Source organism: Carcharodon carcharias, chromosome 18 (assembly GCF_017639515.1).
Source record: "Carcharodon carcharias isolate sCarCar2 chromosome 18, sCarCar2.pri, whole genome shotgun sequence".
Classification (NCBI taxonomy): domain Eukaryota; kingdom Metazoa; phylum Chordata; class Chondrichthyes; order Lamniformes; family Lamnidae; genus Carcharodon; species Carcharodon carcharias.
This window is the reverse complement of record NC_054484.1, coordinates 23,405,491-23,425,343: the sequence shown is the minus strand read 5'-3', so window position 1 is coordinate 23,425,343 and position 19,853 is coordinate 23,405,491. Positions and strand designations below refer to the sequence as shown.

Genomic DNA, 19,853 nt, shown 5'->3' with positions numbered 1-19,853 from the left:
GAAATTTAGGCCAGTAAGTGTGTTTTGCACTTGCCCCAACTATTCTTTGCTCAGAAACCTGATTAGGGTTAAACTCTTACCTGCATAGGAACTCCTAATCTGCCATTTTTCTATTCATTAATATTAAATGGATGATGGGCCATGTCTGCACAATTTTGCAATCTGTACATCTGGCATACCAATAATGTTGCATCAAAACCTTTTACTTTGTACTGAGTATTGTGGACTCCTTTCTACTAGGGACTTGGCTAACATCTTAAAAAGTTTCTTCAGTTGACTCAGCCTGCCAATATTCAGAACCTAGATCACAGAACCACAGAATTTTAACAGTAGAGAAGGAGGCTATTCGGCCCATGTGTCTGCTGGCTCTCCAAATGAGCATTATGACCTAGTGCTATTGCCTTATCTTTTCACCATACCCCTGCACATTGTTTCTATTCAAATAATCATCCAATGCCCTCTTGAATGCCTCGATTGAACCTGCCTTCACCACACTGCCAGGCAGTGCACTCCAGACCTGTTGTGTGAAAAGTTTTTTCTCATGTCACATTTGCTTCCTTTGCAAATCACTTTAAATCTGTGCTCTGTGCCCAGTGCATTTACCATCAAATTTCAAATGTTCCACTTATATTTCTCTGTTGTACTTCCAAAAAAGCAAAAGAAACAAAGGACATCTCAAGGGACACAAAACGCTAGAAAAACTGAATAACCTACAATTTCTTACTTGACTTTAGTATCAGATCATGCATTATTTACTTAACCACAAAAATATTTTCTGGTGTTAATAAACATTGTATTACTGTAGCAGCAGAACATATTGTCTTCTAAGCTGCATAGTATAATGCTGCTGTCCTTAAAAAAAAGACACTCAGCTTCATATGAGCAACTGTATGGGAGGTCCATTACTCTACAAAGCATTCTGAGATGTGGATGTCACACTTCACATGTCACAGTTTACTACTTGTCCAATGTTGATGTCTCGATTAGAGAAAAAAAGTATAAAAATTATGAAGAACACCAGCCATTTCTTATTAGTTTCTTCTGACATTCTGGAGGAGCCAGAGATGCAACAAAATGTTGTTAATAACAGTGAAACTTACCTAGCAAATGGTAAGTTCTGTCTAACTGACCTTAAGAAGCAATTACTATATAGAAATTTGACGACTTTAGCATTTAGCATTATAGAATAATACTCTTGAGAAACTGGTGTATTCTGTGAATTAGGCCTGGATTTTGCTCCCGGGTCAGATGCACAGAGTTGGGATATTTCCAAGCTCTGCGAACTCGACCCGGAAAAGGGGGCCCGGAAATTGGGATTTTTGGTCTGGGGGTGCGGGCTGGGTTAGAAGTCGGATCCACCCAGATCCCGATTCCGGAATGAGTGCAGAGGCTGCCGGGTGCAGAGGTGGGCTGACTGGAAGGCCTGACTCTGTGCACCCGCACTGGATGAAAGATTGAAAAATAGCAATCGAGCAAAAATGTCCCTCTAGCTCTCACTCCTCACCTCCCACACAATCCGCGTGCTCTATCCATGCTAACCCATGGCACCTCCCCCATCCACACCCCCATACCCTCCATGCAAAACCAAGTCCTGTACCACCCACCATGGCCCCTCATACATCTTATGCCAACCCATGCCCCCATTCATCACCATGGCCCTTTATAGCCCCTATGCCAACTTAGTGCCAATGCATGCCAACCCATGAACTCATCCACCCCCTCATGCCAACTCACTTAGCATCCATCATTGGCAGGCCTCAGGAACCATGGCAACATAATATGCGTCTATTGATGAGGTCACTATTTAAAAAACACTCTCATTGATAATAAAGGACAATCAATACATTGACATTCCTTCAACTAATTGCTTATGAAAACATTTCACTTAAGTACTTAATCCCTGATGAAAACATGTATCTCTATTCTATAATCACTTGGAGATCTTAATCAAACTGCTCACTTAACAAGTACACCACTGTGATAATGATAGGTCGTAAAACCAGTCCTGCAACACAAATCCTATAAAGATAACCCTCAGGCTTATGTCAAAGACAGAGTGAAATAGCCAGCACTGTTTTTTGAAAACCCCAGACTTTAAAAAAAATAAAGCCCAGTGGAGCTAAATCTCCAAGAGTGTTAACAGTTCTTTGACAGCTTGATAGGTGGTATCTTTGACAGCTCTAATGCGGTTATACATTTTTTTACACACATTCATGTCTACTTATAACATTTGCAAAGTGCACCTGACCTCTCTCCCAAAGAGGTACCTTACCTTTCCCAAAAGGTACATGATCTATCCCAAAGGTGTCCTGGAACGATGTGCAAAGAAATACCTTACCTCTCCAAAAAGGCACCTGGCCATCCAAATGAACACATAAGTTTCAGACCTGCTCTTGCCAGGTCTAATCTGCACACTTAGAGTTTTAGGTAGCTAACAAAAATCACACAGGAGTAGAGATGGCTGACAATTTATATGGGTTTTATATGGGAGGCAGTGGCATAGTGGTATTGTCACTGGACTAATCCAGAGACACAGGTTCATGATCTGGGGACCTGGGCTTGAATCCAGATGGTAGAATTTGGATTCAATAAAATTCTGAAATTAAAAATCTAATGATGACCATGAAACCATTGTCAAAAGTTGTAAAAACCTACTTGGTGCACAAATGCTATTTAGGGAAGGAAAAAGCTGCCATCCTTATCTGGTCCGGCCTACATGTGACTCCAGACTCACAATGTGATGGAGGATATCCTCAATGTGAAGATGGGATCTCTTCTCCACAAAGACTGTGTGGTGATCACTCTTACCAACACTCCCATGGACAGCTGCATCTGGGGTGGCATGTTTTTCCCTTTTGTTGGTTCCCTCACCATCTGCCGCAGGCCCATTCTAGCACTACCACTGTGCTAAATGGGATAGATTTTGAACAGATCCAGCAACGCAAGACTGGACAACCATGTGGCGCTGTGGGCCATCAGCAGCAGCAGAATTGCACTCAACTGCAATCTGTAACCTCATGGCCTGGCATATCCCCCACTCTACCATTACCACCAAGCCAGGGAATCAACTCTGGTTCAATGAAGAGTGCAGGAGAGTATGCTGGGAGCAGCACCAGGCATACCCAAGAATGAAATGTCAACCTGGTGAAGCAATAACACAGGACTACTTGTGTATCAAACAGCATAAGCAGCAAGCGTTAGACAGAGCTAAGTGATTCCACAACCAATGGATCCGATCTAACCTCTGCAGTCCTGCCACATCCAGCCATGAATGGTGCTGGACAATTAATCAATTCACTGGAGGAGGATGCTCCACAAATGACCCCATCCTCAATGATGGGGGACCCCAGCACATCAGTGCAAAAGATAAGTCTGAAGCATTTGAAGCAATCTTCAGCCAGAAGTGCCAAGTGGATGATTCATCTCACCAGCATCACAAGTGCCAGTCTTCAGCCAATTTGATTCACTCGACGTGATATCAAGAAACGGCTGAAGGCACTGGATAGTGTAAAGCTATGGGGCATGACAATATTCCGGCAATAGTACTGAAGACTTGCGCTCCGGAACTTGCCACAGCCCTAGCCAAGCTGTTCCAGTACAGCTACAACACTGGTATCTATCTGTCTATGTGGAAAATTGCCCAGGTATGTCTTGCACACAAAAAGCAGGACAAATCCAACCCAGCCAATTACTGCCCCACCAGTCTACTCTCAATCATCAGTAAAGTGATGGAAGGTGTCACCAACAGTGCTACCAAGCGGCACTTGCTTAGCAATAACCTGATCACAAACATTCTGTTTGGGTCCTGCCAAGGTCACTCAGCTCCTGACTTCATTACAGCGTTGGTCAGACACAGACAAAAGAGCTGAACTCCAGAGGCATTTGATCAGGTGGGCATCAAGGAGCCCTAACAAAACTGGAGTCATTGGGAATCGGGGGAAAAACTTTCCTCTGGAGTCATGCCTAGCAAAAAGGAAGATGGTTGTGGTTGTTGGAGGTCAATCATCTCAGTTCCAGGACATCACTGCAGGAGTTCCTCAGGGTAATGTCCTCTGCCCAACCATCTTCAGCTGCTTCATCAATGATCTTCCTTCCATCATAAGGTCAGAAGTGGGGATGTTTGCTGATGATTGCACAAAGTTCAGCACCATTCATGACTCCTCAGATACTGAAGCAGTCCATGTCCAAATGCATCTATCAGGACAATATTCAGGTTTTGGCTGAGGAGTGGCAAGTAACATTCATGCCACACAAGTGCCAGGCAATTACCATCTTCAACAAGAGAGACTCTAACCATTACCTTGACATTCAATGGCATTTCTATCGCTGAATCCCCCACTATCAACATCCTGGGGATTATCATTGGCCAGAAACTGAACTGGACTAGCTATATAAATAATGTAGTTACAAGAACAGGTCAGAAGCTAGGAATCCTGTGGCAAGTAACTCACCTCCTGACTCCCCAAAGCCTGTCCACCAGCTACAAAGCCCAAGCCAGGAGTGTGATGGAATGACTCCTCTTGCCTGGATGAGTGCAGCTCCAATAACACTTGAGATGCTTGGCACCATGAAGGACAAAGCAGTCCGCTTGATTGACATCCCATCCACAAACATTCACTCCCTCCACCACTGATGCACAGTGGCAGCATTATGTACCATTTACAAGATGCACTGCAGGAACATACTAAGGGTCCTTAGACAGCACATTCCAAATATACAACAGCTACCCTCTAAAAGGACAAGGGCAGCAGACACTAGGGAACACCACCACCTGCAAGTTCCCCTCCAAGCCACCCACCAACCTGACTTGGAAATATTTCACCATTCCCTCACTGTCGCTGGGTCAAAGTCTTGGAACTTCCTCCCTAACAGCGCTGTAAGTGTACCTACACCATATGGACTGCAGTGGTTCAAGAACGCAGCTCACCGCCAGCTTCTCAAGGGCAATTAGGGATGGGCAATAAATGCTGGCCACATCCCATGAATAAATGAAAAGAAAAGGTAATAATGTAATTCATGGTGGATGGTGCCAGTATCTTGAAAGAACGTCAATGTGTTGTTTGAGCGTCACAGCAATGAATCAGGCACAATGGTTTTCTGCCTTGTTTCCTTATCAGTGACTGTTAAATGGCTAATTAGCATCACCTCTCACCCCATTCCATAAAGTATCAAAATGTTCTTGATCCTGATGCTTACAACATCGCTACAAGTAGTGCTCAGAAAGTAAAAGTGAAATACAGCTGGACGCTGGAAATCTGAAACAAAACAGAAAATGCTGGAAAAACTCGGCAGGCCTGACAGCATCTGGTGAGAGAGAAACAGAGTTAACGTTTCGAGTCTGCATGATCCTTTTCCAGAGATCTGAAGAAAGAGCAGAAATGCCCGAGGAAGGGTCACAAGCACTCGAAACATTAAATGTTTCTCTCTCCCACAGATGCTGCTGAGTTTTTCCAGCATTTTCTGTTTTTGTGCTAGTGCTCAGAAGGCATCCTCCCTGAATGACCTGATAAATGATGAATGGTTCAAAACAATCCAAAAGGTATTTAAATAAAGTTTGAAGAAAATCCAGCCTGGAACCTTGGGCCTAGAAACGTGACGGTGCCACAACCTTTTCTGAGTTGAATTTTGAGGACTCCATGGGCAGAATTTTACATCCCACAGACGGGCACACACCTGACCCGGTCGGGCGTAAAATCGCATGAGAAAACATCAGGCGTCGGTCCCGACATCATCGCGCACTCGCTCGATATTTCGCTCGGTAGGCGCGTGCAGAAGCCAGAAACTCGCCCGCTGATGATTAAGAGGGCAATTAAGCCCATTAATGGCGCAATTGTCTCCGATTTTTTGTGGCCCATCCAACCTTACCGTTGGCGGACAATGGAATCAGCCAGGCGGCCTTTGCATTGTTCATCAAACCTCATCCAAGGGCAGGATGAAATTTCCGTTATGGAATAAAATAAAAATAAATATCCGTGGACAGCGTTTCTATCAGCCATATTTTCAGGTGCTCGATTGTTATACCTGGACGTTTTATTTGCAGTGTTTTTAACCTTTATTTGATCATTTTCAGGCCTGCAGGTCCCTGAGGCAGCTCTCTGCCTTCAGGCGGCTTTCTCGCAGCGCTCACCCGTGCCCGCGGAAATGCCATTGCCCACCCTTTTCCCGCCCCCGCCCTGGCCGGCGTGAAATCGCGGTCAGGGCCCATCGCGGCCGGCGGCCGGTTTCTCCACCGCTCCCGGGCCCACTTGCCAAAAATTACATTCAGGGGCCATGTACTGACCTCGAGACTCATCACACAATCTCCAGTTCTAACCCAGGAGCTCAAAACTGTGACATTCCTTATTCTCTTCTTTCACAAATAATCCATGTCAACTGTTCAAACCCAAGTTTAAAGTGCCAGAATTCTTGATTTACTTCATGGACTGAATTTTACTGCCGGGGGTGGGGTTGTAAATGCGACGGGCTGTTCAAAAATCCATTGAGTTCGGTGGGACCGTGAAATCTCACCAGCCCACAATTCTGCCCCATGTCCTCTTTGATTATCCTCAGTCTTGGTGGCGATGTGAGCGATAGGCCTCAGCCCTTCAATTCATCCTCTCAATTGAAAAAAAAAACATCAGATTTGGCAGCTTTTCCCAAAATCAATTTCCATACTTTCTACTTAACTGTTGAAGCAGACTCCGCCGAGTGAAGGTATTTTTTATATTAGAATGATGTGGTAAAACAGATTGCAGCTCTACAAAGAATTTCAGCTGCATTAAATCAGGCCTCAATTATATTTTGTCTACAAATGTCAAATAAGTCACAACGCCCTAGTCATGTGCAGTTGATAATGCCTTTGTCAACCAGTCAGTATCTAGAAAGCAAAATAAGGTGAATCATTACCAACTGCTCGTGTTTTGTTGTAATTTTAAGTGTTGGCTTGTTAGTTTTCCTTCTACTTTAAATGAAACCAGGAAACTCACCAACATGCCATTAGTTCAGTGACTTGTTTGTATGAGTTGAGGATGTTATAAAGAAAGACTTGCATTTATAAAGCACCTTTCACAGCCTGAGTATGTACCAAAATACTTTACAGCCAATGATGTGGGAACACATATGAAGAGTAGGCCCCTTGGGCCTGTTCTGCTATTCAATTAGATCATGGTTGATTTGTACCTTAACTTCATCTACTTGCCTTAGTTCTGTAACCCTTAACACAGGGACGACATATTCTGCAGTTGCTTGGCTCTCTGAGGAGGAAGTGCAGCATGCTCCAGATCAGCAGCTACATTGACAAGAGCTGCAACTCTAACAGCAGTTCACAATAACTGCATTAACCATGTCACCCATGCCTTGTTTGCAAAGGCCTCCACTATAACAGCATTGACATGGATGTGGCTGGTCAAATCATGTATCTGCTCTGGTGGAGCTTGCACAGGAGTTACATGATGGTTCATCCTCAGAGTGCTGCTCCTCCCTCTGAGAACTCCTCCCTCATCCCCTCCATTGGCACTGTCAATGCACCTGTGGGGGATGAAAAACGTGAGTTAGCATTGAAAGCTGGTGGCCTGCAGCCATGCTGGCTTGCTGAGGCTGGCTGGACTAGTCCTGACAGGAAGGAGAACTTGCTTTTGTGCCCCCACTGCAATAATCATCAACTCCAGAGGTGAAGCTGTGAACCAGGAGAAGCCTTTCCAGCTCTTCCCTCCATTCTGTAGCTCTTTGCTCCTTCCCATTGGTTTGTATGCGGAAGACTCTCGTGCCTTTGTGAGTCCTGATGGGATCCCTTTAAATAGAGATCCTTCATTGCTTCATTAGTTGGGTCGCCTTGCCCACTCTCACTGATTGGTTGGGGAGCCCAGAGGTGGCTGAGCAACAACAAGGCATGCAAATTAGTTAATTAGATTCCCACCCTGAAGTGGTTCTGGCAGGGACTACATTCACAAGGTTCTGCCTATAGTCTCCATCTTTGTATTGGGAAGACCCAGGGTTCAATTTCATGTCCAGCGAAATCAAAAAAAAAAGGAACTTGCATTGATATGGTGTTTTTCATTATCTTAGGATGTCCCAATGCAATTTGCAGCCATTGAAGGATTATTGTCACTGTTACATTGTTGTAATATACAAAATAACAAGGCCCCTCTAACAGCAATGAGATAATGATCTTATAATCTGTAATAGTGATGTTGGCTGAGGGGTAAATATTGACCAGTGCAGCGGGAGAACCATTCTGTTCTTGTCTGAATAGTGCCGTAGGATCTTTAACACACAACTGAAAGGGCAGCTGACACCTCAGTTCAATGTTTCATTCAAATTAAGGGACATGGGGCTAAAGTAAATGAATGGAATTAAGACGTCAGCTATGATTTGACTGATTGGCGGAACAGCCCCCTGAGCCCTGAATGGCCTACTCTTGTTCCTACTCCGATCTCTTTATCCTGTACCTTTTCAAAACAAATTGATTGTAAAGCATGGACAATATTGAACTCTGACTAGAAACTGGCCCTATACAGCTCTGATGATTGACAGGCTTGTATCATAGATGCAACCAAATCAATATCAAACCTGATCCGCGAGCAATAAATAAGGATTGGCTTCAGAATCCTGTCATTCCCTGAGGTGAATATGTTGCCAGGAAGGGTTAAAACCAGGGCTCGCTTATTTTCCAATCCCATATTCTAGTTGAACATATTCCCGAATGTCTATAGGTTATCATATTCATGAAACTGTTTTTGTTGCATTGAAAAAAAATCACAGGACAAGTTCCTTAACCAAAAATGATTCCATTATTCAAAACATCTGATGTCATTGGGCTATTTGTGAAATTGGAAAGCTCAATGTGCTGAGGTTAGTCTAGAATATAACTGACATCATCAGCTTCTGGCTATTTCAAATATATGTTTCCATAGTTAAATCTGTTCTCTTTAAATTTGACCACCGAATTGGCTGACACAGTTTGTGCTGCATTTGTTTGCTATATTAATTCACCCGGCTCCACATGTAGAGGACTTCATCTCACAATTGGCCTAATCCCTTCTTTCCCCTTACAGGAGCTGTGAGGCCCATCCTGTCGTTACTCCCTGCAGCTCAGCTAAAGGACATGATTCAGACTGTCCCAGACTCAGCGGCTCATATCAAAGTAAGTCAGTAAGATACATTTCTGTTGACTCATTGCCTGTGAAGGGGAGTTAAGAGCTCAAGAGTTGTTCTGGAGCAAAATCTTTGCTGGTTAATTATTTATATGTTGTGTGTGTCAGTAGCTTGCTGCAAAAATTTGTAACACTAACGTGTGACAATGAATATCTGCTGGTCCCACATCAGTTCTTGTATTTTGCCTCCAGTTTACAAAGAGCAAAGAGAAAAGAAAGACTTTCACAACCACAGGAAATCTCAAAGCGTTTTACAACCAATGAGGTAATTTTGAAATGGAGCCACTGTGGTAGTGCAGGAAACTTGGCAGCCAATTTGTACGCAGAAAACTCCCACAAACAGCAACGTGACTATGCTGGCACTTCAGTTTAGCATCTCATTCAAAAGACAGCATCTCTGACAGTGCAGCACTCCCTCAGTACTATACTGGAATACTAGTCTTGATTTTTGTGCTCAAGTGGAATTTGAAGCCACAACCCTCTGATTCAGATGTGAGATTGTTGCCAACTGAACCAAGGCTGACACCTAAAGAGCACCATGATGAAGGTCAGAAATTATAGTCGTTTATGTACTTGGATGGTTTAACTGGTGATTGTACCATGAACGACTATTGCCGGAGACCCACATCAACCACAAAAGCCCTTAGGATTTACTAGTTTCAGCTAGTGTAACAGGTTAGCTACTAAAGTTGTGCTCAGCACCTCTACATTAGAACAGGAGAAATTAGAAGGATTTCTGCTTCTTAACATTGTGTAATGAAACTTCTGGATAGTGTGTGTGTGTGTGTGTGTGTACCTATGTATGTGTGCATGCATGTCTGTATGTGTATGTGTGTGTATGTGCGAGTGTGCATGTCTTTGTGAGTTGGATTTTATGTGGCCCCCCACAGTGGCCGTGTTTTCGGTGGGGGGTGGCATGTAAAATAGGGCGGGTGCCCACCCCACCACCTTCCCACCTGCCCTCGAGCTTACCCCCATAATATAGGGGTGGAGAGGTGGGGTGGGCAGGTGCCAAAAATCATCAGCCTGCTTGCCATATTTAAATAGCTAATCAAAGGTCAATTAGACATGAGAATTGGTGGGGTGTTAAATAGTGAGGGTGATAGCCTTAGATTACAGGAGGATATAGACAGGCTGGTCAGATGGACTGACCAGTGGAAAATGGAATTTAATCTGGATAAGTGTTAGGTGATGCAGTTGGGCAGGACAAACAAGGCATGGGAATACACGATGAATGGTAGGACTCTGGGAAGTACTGAGGATCAGAGGGACCTTGGTGTGCATGTCCACTGGTCCCTTAAGATAGTGGGACAGGTAGATAAGGTGGTTGAGAAGGCATATGGGATACTTGCCTCTATTAGCCGAGGCATAGAGTATAAGAGCAGGGAGGTTATGCTGGAACTGCATAAAACGCTGGTTAGGCCACAGCTGGAGTATTGCGTGCAGTTCTGGAATCTGCATTGTAGGAAGGATGTGATTGCACTGGAGAGAGTGCAGAGGAGATTTACCAGGATGTTGCCTGGGCTGGAGGGTTTTAGTTATGAGAAGAGATTGGATAGACCAGGGTTATTTTCCTTGGAGCAAAGGAGATTGAGGGGGGTCATGATTGAGGTGTATAAAATTGTGAGGGGTATAGATAGGGTATATAGGAAGGAACTTTTCCCCTTGGTGGAGGGATCAATAACCAGGGGGCATAGATTTAAGGTAAGGGGCAGGAGGTTTAGAAGGGATGTGAGGAAGAATTTTTTCACCCAGAGGGTAGTGGGAATCTGGAACTCACCGCCTGAAAGGGTGGTAGAGGCAGAAACCCTCATAACATTTAAGAAGTATTTGCATGTGTGCTTGTGATGCCATGGCATACAAGGCTATGGGCCTAGTACTGGAAAATGGGATTAGAACATTTAAGTACTTGTTTGACCGGCGCAGACTCGATGGGCCAAAGGGCCTTTTTCTGTGTTGTAGACCTCTATGGCTCTAGACTTGCTGCCAAGCTAATTGACCCTGATAATGTGCTGTCCATGCCATAACACTTTTGGCATGGGCAGCCAGGCAGGAGTGAGCAACCTGATTTTTAAAGAAAGCCTTCAAAGGGTGGAAAGGAAGTGGGTTGCGATCATTAGGGGATCCTTTGCCGATTGGGGGGGTGGCCCCCCACCTAATATCGAACTTCCCTCTTCTTCCTAACTTCTCCAGCCTTAAACTCAACACCCCTACACCTTGCACCACCACCCCTCCCCAACCTTGTGACCATCTGGGACCTTCCCTGCCCAAAGCCACGGACTTACTGGTTCTGTAGACCCCTGGGCTTCTTGCTCTTCTTCTTGCAGTCCCGGCAGCGGCCACTAATGGGTTCTTGGCACTGCTGAGGCTGATGGAGCTGCCAGCCAGTCTGATTGGTTGCCGGCTCCAGAGGGCAGGACATCCCAGGCTGGCTTTGTTTAGCTCGTTTTGGTGGGTCAGCTCCTCGCTGACTTTACTTCCAGTGGTGGAGGGGAGGTGGTGAGCCGTCCATCCACCCCCATTGTTGTGTTCACCCCTGTGTGCATGTGTTTGTGTGAGTAGTGTATCTTTGTGTGTCTGTCTGTGTGCCGATGTATTTGTGTGTGTCTTTGTGCCTGTACCTGTGCATGCGTACATATCCCTGTGTGCATCTGTGTGCCTTTGTATGTGTGTCTGTGTGCCTTTGGCTGTGTGTGTGCATGTCTATGTGTGTATGTGTGACCAATAGAATCAGGTGTAGCTGTGATTATGCCCCCTGTTGAGATTTGCTGTATAGACTCCATAAATGAAGGATGGCCACTTGATTAGGCTTCAGTGGGTTAAATAAAATATCTGCGGAACTATTTGAAAACACTCTTGTGACACACCTGGCGATGTTTTATTTTGTTAATGACACTGTTTAAATGCAAGATGATGTATCTCAGTTGAGTAATCCTCAAGCGAGGAGAGCAAGAAGCTGGGCAAAAAAAAGTGAAAGAAAAGAGTAGAGTCTGGAAATAACATCCTTGCTGCTACACCGAAGATGGGTGCATGCTAGCTATACTTTTCAGAACAGGCTGTATCCGTATCTTAGTTCAAACAAACAGCCTAGCTCTTCACATATGATCTCAGCTACACAGAGGTACAAAGGAGAGGTAAAGAGTTTCCGCAGAGGGAAAAGGGTGAAAAAAGAGCGAGAATCACTACACTCAATCCCCTGAATTTTATAACTGTGGTCTCAGCTTGTGTGTAGTGCGTTGGATATGGTCAGGTAGGTCTTAATTAAGTCTTTGTAGTCTTAAGTAGGTTAACTATATGTATTTACTAACTACAAGAGCTATGTACATAGATACAGTAAGGATTCAAGCTAGGTGCTGTCTCTATGCTTGCTTGTACACACGGCTCCGTCCAACACTAGACTGACCCCTAGGTGTGGGTCATGTGCTCTCTTACATCACCGTGTGGGCAGTTCTGTACTTAATCCCATGTTAACCCTAAATGTGCCAAACCCTTATACTACAGCTTGCAACACTAATAAATGGATGTTTAATCATTAATCTTCAGAAGGCCTTAACCAATGGAAGTTTTATCATAGTGGACCTTTGTTCAGGGACCATGCCCTAAGATGGTGTTGGCGACCATGTTAACCTTGCTCTAGAGATGTGGGTCATCCAATACATTCACCCAGTTTATGAGGCTCTTTAGAAAGATTGTTCTTTGTCTCCCTCAATCTCTTTTACCTTCGATCTTTCCCATCAGCATCAGATTTTCTAAACCTTGAATTCTTATTACCTGCTCAAGAAATTTCAACTGTCCATTCCTGATCTTGGTCAACAGAATTCTTTTGGTCTCAGCTTTTGTTAGCACCTCTTCATTGCTAGTGTGACTTATCTAAGATGATAGAGGATAGAACATAGAAACACAGGAACAGGAGTAGACTATTCATCCCATTAAGCCTGTTCCACCATTCAATTAGATCATAGCTGGTTGGTCTTTTATCTTCAGCTATTTGTTTTGTAACTCCTAATATCCTCATTAGAATATCAAGAATATGCAAGTGAGCATTAACATTCATCTGATAGACAGTGGACAATGTTGGAAGACTAAAATTATACCATGACGTGATACAAGTTTTGACATCAAGAGCAAAATACCAGCATCTCTCTAGCAAAAAAAAAGCTCAGCTACATTTAGCATCATTAGTGTCCTATTATCACTTCAGAAATGTGTAATGATTATGTAAAGGTTGCTAGTCCTTCAGTGAGGACATCACCATAGGTTCATGGAGCATGCTCAACATGACATCAGCCAAGAGTATACACACCTTCCCCGTCCACAGATTAACTACAAAATATAATCATCCCTTCCAATGTCACAGTGTATAATATAATGGAATATAACGGGTGAAAGAAAGTGACTTGTAGGCAGCATCAACGGTGATTAAAAAAACCACTAGAATTTCGATCATCAGTGTCACTAAAATCCCTTAAAGAGAATTTGGCCTGCTAATCTTGGGGGTCATTATTCCTTCTCCTATATACGCATCACTATACTATAATTATATGGTTATATTTAAGAGCATGTCCAGATCTTCCCTATCTCACTTCAATGGGAAAATCCCTACTGCAGACATGTTTTCCTTCAATAGCTTTCCTCTGAAATGAATAGGCCTCAAGAGAAAGAAGAGGTTAAAACCAGACATTTGTCCTTGTGATGTTGCCATTTCTCTATTTATTCTTTCAACAGAGGCCCTAACTCACAGGAAGATTGCAGCTGTGGAACAGTTATTAGGGAAGATCGACGGGTGGGGGTTGCAAGGGGGATGTGGTTGAAAAGATTGTGAGCATGGGGGAGATCGTGGGTAGGGGAGATTGCTCATGGGGTTTCAGCTTATTCGGAGCGAACAAGATTTACTAGGGACCTGGAGGGTGTGATTGTGTTCCTCCTGGCCCAGGCAGTGTTGGAGAGGCACTTAACTGTTGGATCCAGCCACTTTTGCCATCCTTCAGCTATTGGGTTTTCCCATTGAGGTGCAGAATGTATTTAAACAATGCCCGCCTCTCACGGGCACATTAGCTGTCCCCTCCCAAACCATCTCCGTTAAAATTGGGTGGACCCGGTTTGAAGCGGGTCAGAGCTGAATTCAGATTTGTGAAATTATCACCCCCTGTCTACATTAAATGGTGAACAGGGGAGTGTGATATAAGTGAGTTAAGCATGCTTGTAATAATGTGATAGTTTGTGAAATAGGAAGAAACTCTTTGTTCCACACAGAGCAATCAGCATGGCCAATGTTGTCACTAACAGCTTAATGCTTTTGCACCATTGTGTAAATTTATGTGACTTGTGGGGAGGTGGTTGAATCCCTGCAAATTACAAAATTATCATCGTTGGCAGATAAAATGGAGCAGATCCCTGGCAGGAGCAGTTGGCCCTACAATTAATTAGCTCCCTCAAAAAAAGGAGTAAAATAAGGATCAGGTAAAGCTGCAAGGGCCTAGTGTCATGTGAGGCGATTAAATACAGGACATGCACAGGTCATGGTGGTTCTGTTGAAGGGTCATTCAGACTCGAAACGTTAACTGTGTTCCTCTCTGCAGATGCTCCCAGACCTGCTGAGTTTTTCCAGGTATTTCTGTTTTTGTTTTGGATTTCCAGCATCCGCAGTTTTTTGCTTTTATCATGATGGTTCCTGTCTGTTGAAGCAGGGCAAGATCACGTGTTTAGAGCTTGATGACAGAGGTGTGAAGGTTGAGCAGCATTTTGAAGTTTGACTTTGGGAATCAGTGAGTTTTTCTCGGTACCTTAAATGAGTTGGGGGTAAGGCCGTGATAGGATACATTGCATGTGGTCCTTGGATCTGTGGGGCAGGGAACTTGATGAGACAAGTAGCCTTTTACGATTCCATGCTTTCCTCTATTCTAATGAAAGGTAAATGTTTTTTCCTTCTGCTGCACAGGCAGTACTGGCAAGAAAGCTTGGATTGCCTGAACAAGAGTTCTGATTGCTGAATATTTGGCTTAACATTTTAAAAAAATAACTGTGCTTCTGCAGTACGAAGTATGTGGTTTGTGTGTGTCAGGTCTAGAACTTTAACAGTGGAAAAGTAAATTATGGATGAGAACAACCCCTGATACAAGCAAGGTTTTTCTTGGCAAATTTATCTTACTCTGAGCAGTGATTGACTTTATATTCTATGGGCATATGTGTGTTTGTATTGTGTGTGCGCAGTGTGAGATTGGGAGAGATGGGTTTCTTTTAGGCAGTGGCTATACTCCATGCTTAATGCCATTGTGAAATGTTTCTTTACATTGCATCAATATACGCTGAATAGTTAAACTCGCACTGTTAAATTGATTTAATGGCTTTCTGGCAGTTTGAGGACAATGAGACCTGACATATAGGTCAATAGTTAGAACAGGGCAGAGGGTAACAGATATAAACGCATACGCTAATTTTCCAGGATCTTTTGTTTTACTTTTAATCTTTTTTAAGATGTGTATTTTCACCATGCGCCTTCATATTGGAATTCTCTTTTATTTTCTATTTGCCTCTCTTGCTCTCTCACTTTATTAACTTAGCCATTTCTCTTATACAAATACTCCACCCTGCCCTTTCCTCCTTTGTCTCCCTATTCTCTCTCTCCCCCTCTCTGCCATCCCTCTCCAATCCCTACCTCCCTCTCCCTCCATCTTCTTGTTCATCTCGCCTTCCCTTATTCCTTTTCTCTACCTCCTGTAATCCCTTTCTTTTCCCTTTAATTTTTCCATTTTCTCTCTCTATCTCTCTTTACCTCTATTCCTCTCTTCTTTCTCTCTCTCTCGCTCCTTCCTCCTCCTTCTTCCCAATTACAAGTGGCTTTCATAGAGAAGATAAGGAGAAACTGTTTCCATTGGGAGGGAGGTGGGTAACCAGTGGAGATGGATGTAAGATATGTAAGATAGTTGACAGAAGACCAAAGGGAGATGAAGAGATATTTTTCTAAACATGCAGCAAGTTGTTGTGATCCGGAATGCACCATCTGAAAGGATGGTGGAAGCGGATTCAGTGGTAACTTTCAAAAGTAAACTAGATAAATAGTTGAAGGGGACAAGTTTTGAGGAAAAAGCAGGACAGTGGGACTAGCTGAATAGGAAAGATTGAATACAGGCAAAATGGAGCACATGGGCCTGCTTCTCTGCTGTATGATTCTATCTATTCCCTTTCCTCCTACTCCCACCTGAAAATAATCTTCCCCCTTTCTTATTGCTGCTTTCTTTCACTTCATTGTGTGACACTTTGAGCAGACTTGTTGCATGCTCTCGTGTGCCACATATTCTTGTCTGACTCTTTTAATTGGAAACAGGAGAGTCTGCACATGGACAGCTTCGGAAGGTATTGTGTGTAGAAGTTATTGGTCAAACGTGCCTGTAAGAAGAAAAACGATTGAAACAAAAATAAACCTAAGATCCCTACTTATGAGGCTTTCTTAATTTGTTACAATTTGCAAATGAGAACAACATGCAAAAACATGGCACAATAAAGCAGAAAGCGCGCATCATCACTGTCGTTAGAACTGGATTGCCATAATCGGTTCCTTGGAGCAAGTTTAAAGAATATTGTGTTAGAATTTACACGTATGTGAATGATTGCATTCCATTTGTAGTTTATTGTACAATAATTTTGGTTTATTCAGTAATTATTTTCCTTCTTTCCAATTTCTCCCCCTCTCCTCTCTTGCTGGGTGACTGAAGCCCTCTGCTACCTCCAGTCAGCTGACCATTGTTTGTGTTTGAGTCCAGGCTGTCATTGTGGTATTCTTTATTGCTGCCCCTGGCTAAGATCTACGAACAGCACAGATTCCAATATCAAAGTCATGAGATGCTTTGTGGGTAGTGTTCAGGGTACTGCCTTTTCCAACTGAGCCATCCAAAGAAGTCATTCTAATAGGTCATCACAGGTTCATGATATAACCTTGTCATTCTAACATCAGCAATTCACTATTTAAAAAAAATGGTTCTCTGGCAGTGGGCGATGCTGGAAAAGGCAGTATTCATTGCCCGTCCCCTGTTGTACTTGAGAAGGTGGTGGCGAGTTGCCTTCTTGAACCGCTGTGGTGTAGGTATGGCCCACAGTGCAGTTGGGGAGGGAGTTCCAGGGTTGTGACCCATACGTGTGCCAAGCTGAATTGGTGTGTGGCTTGTTGGGGATTCTGGTGGTGATGGCGTTCCCATGCACCTGCTGCCCTAATCCTTCTAGGTGGTGGGGCCCATGGAAGGTGCATTTGTAAAATGTAATGCTGTGTAAAGAAAAGTGTAATTGAAGTGGGTTTAGTACTCTTGTTTCCCCATTTGAGCTATCCTGTTTAATGCCAGTAATGCCACTGAATATTCCATCCCACCTGTGGCCCAGGTATTGCTCTTTAGTTTGGTCTATCACCCAGCTGGAGTTAGAGGGGGAGGGTGGTGTTGGGGGGAGGTTGGAGGGGAACCGGCTGGCTCTGGGCCATTAAAATGAGAAATAAAGCACCCTTCAGAGGACCAGATTATATTTCACTTTAATATCGCACTTGTCAAACTATTCAGTCAGTTGTATAATTAATTCCAGAACTTGAAATACAGTCAACTCTATTTCGATGAAAACCAGATCTGTGAAAGTTTTCAGAAAGTCCCAACTTGCTCCCAGTTCATTCCAGTGGTTTTCTGTGGCATTTTAATTCAAGCCTTTAAATGCAACAGCCAGACAGATAGAATTTTTCTCTTTTATAAAAAATTATGGCTAGAAACGGACTGAATGAGCTGTGAAGCTCAGACCAGGAAATCCAGCTCTAAATGAAACGGTACTCAAACCTGCTACTTGTGGCCTAACTGTACATTTGGAAACATATATTGCCTTTAAAGAATAATATGATTGTTGAATGTTAATCCAGTCGTTCCCAGCCCCGGGGTGGCAGGTTAGGAGGCAGGGTGTCCGGGAAGATAACATGGAGCTGTGTGGGGACAGCTCCCTGATGCATTCCCGCCACTGGGAAAGTTTCCCTGGGAGTGGGCCAGCATGTCAATCAGTAGCCTGCTCAATGGACTTGGGCAGCCAATTTAAGTAATTAAGGCGTGATTTTTCACGGTTGCCAGTAGTTTTCCAGGGACGGACCAGATCCCCGCCATGTGTGGGCATTGCTAGTTCTATGGAGGTGGCCTCACTGTGGCAGTCTGGCTGGCCATTGAAACCAGAGGCTCCATCTCCTAGTAAGAGGGCCCAGAGTAGGGAAGCCTCTTCTGCAGCTCAATTGGTCCATCAGGAGTTTCCGCTCCAATCCAAAGGGCCTAATGGCCTGTTCTCTCTGGTTTATGAATTTAATTTAACCTCCCTGAGGATACCACCATTTTGAGGTATCATCGCAGTGTCCATCTTGCTTCAGCAGCGTCCACCTCTCTCAGTGGAGCTGTTGGGGCTTTAGTACTATCGACCTCCTGACTGGGTTGGTAGCATCCAAATCTCACCCAGCATCCTTAATAGGACAGTGAGCTTGGAGGTGGCCAATTTGGAGTCCACCTCTGGGAATATTGGTGCCTGTTGGATGGGAAAGCCAGTGGCACAAGGCCACAGCTGTGGAATGGAGAGGGGGGAGAGATGGAAAGGGTGGGCAATCGTTGGCATGGGATTGTGAATTTTGGGGAGAGGTAGCAGGGAGATGGTGGGGATTGTCAGGGGGTGGGATGGATGATTGTGAGGTCTGTGAAGAGGCTGCTTTGTGGGGCATGAAGGAAACACTCCTGTTCATGCTGGCCCATAAGTTGTGCTGTAAACGGTTATGGTCCTTCTCGCCTCTTTTTGCCTGTTAGCTTTCCCAAGCCTGGGAAAGCCGGCCAACATTAGATAAAATAAAAATTTTGTAAAAATGCAGCCTCCTTAGAAGATTTCAGTTACCAAGCCACCTCCTGAGAGTGGACTGGTTGCCTGCCTAGTGATCTGCCTCCTATAAACTGGAAGTGGGTGTGTTCAATCCAGTTTTGAAATTTTTATAGTTTTTTACTCCCTACCCTCAAACCTAACTGAATTTGGGGGTTAAAATAACCCCCTACATTTCCAAAAGTACTTCATTGGCTGTTAAGCACTTCGGGCCACCCTAAGTTTGTGAAAGATGCTATGTAAACACAAGTCTAATAAAAAAAATAGTAGCAGATGGTGAAGGGTTTGTTCTATTTACTCTTAACAGAAGCCACCAGGAAATGCACAAGAGCACTTTAGAGATGAGATTCTCTCTGATTTCCCCTTCCTTTTTGTGCAGACGTGTTTTTCCTTTGCTTAATCACTGGTTTCCGTGATATATTAACATAATGCACACACAATAAGCCACGGGCCAATGTTAAACTCTAAATAATTGGCTCGTGTTCAGAATTTGTGGACAGTTTTCAATGAGTTTTTCCAGTGAAAACAACAAACTGCTGAGAGATCTATTAGTCATTCCAATGGTGCCGGCCTACCCCATTCAGGCTTCTTTAGCAGCTTCCATGGCAGCCAATGAATGGCAAGTTTTAAAAACATTTTTAAAGGAAAAAACCCAGGAGATGTCGCAATTCCAATCCCGAATCCCTCCTCCCGCCCCCATCTCCCAGTAGCCTGATCCAACCTTCTCTCCTGGACCTTGTAGGCCGTTGCCTGATTTCCAGCACCAGCCTGACGTTTATGTCTACTTTTCTGGCCTAATTCAAATAAGGTCCCACACTGGCCTACTTGTTCTGGTACAGGGATCGTCCCTTCTGC

At 44.0% G+C, this 19,853-nt stretch overlaps 1 protein-coding gene across 3 annotated transcripts in view; it reads left to right on the top strand.

Annotated features, from left to right (window-relative positions):
* Positions 1 to 19,853, top strand: part of erg (ETS transcription factor ERG) — a 272,948-nt gene that overhangs the window by 41,104 nt on the left and 211,991 nt on the right. For all 3 annotated transcript variants that reach the window (XM_041211606.1, XM_041211609.1, XM_041211605.1), the window contains exon 2: positions 9,033 to 9,121. The gene's annotated coding sequence lies outside the window, so the exon portion shown is untranslated. The remainder of the gene's footprint in view (positions 1 to 9,032; positions 9,122 to 19,853) is intronic.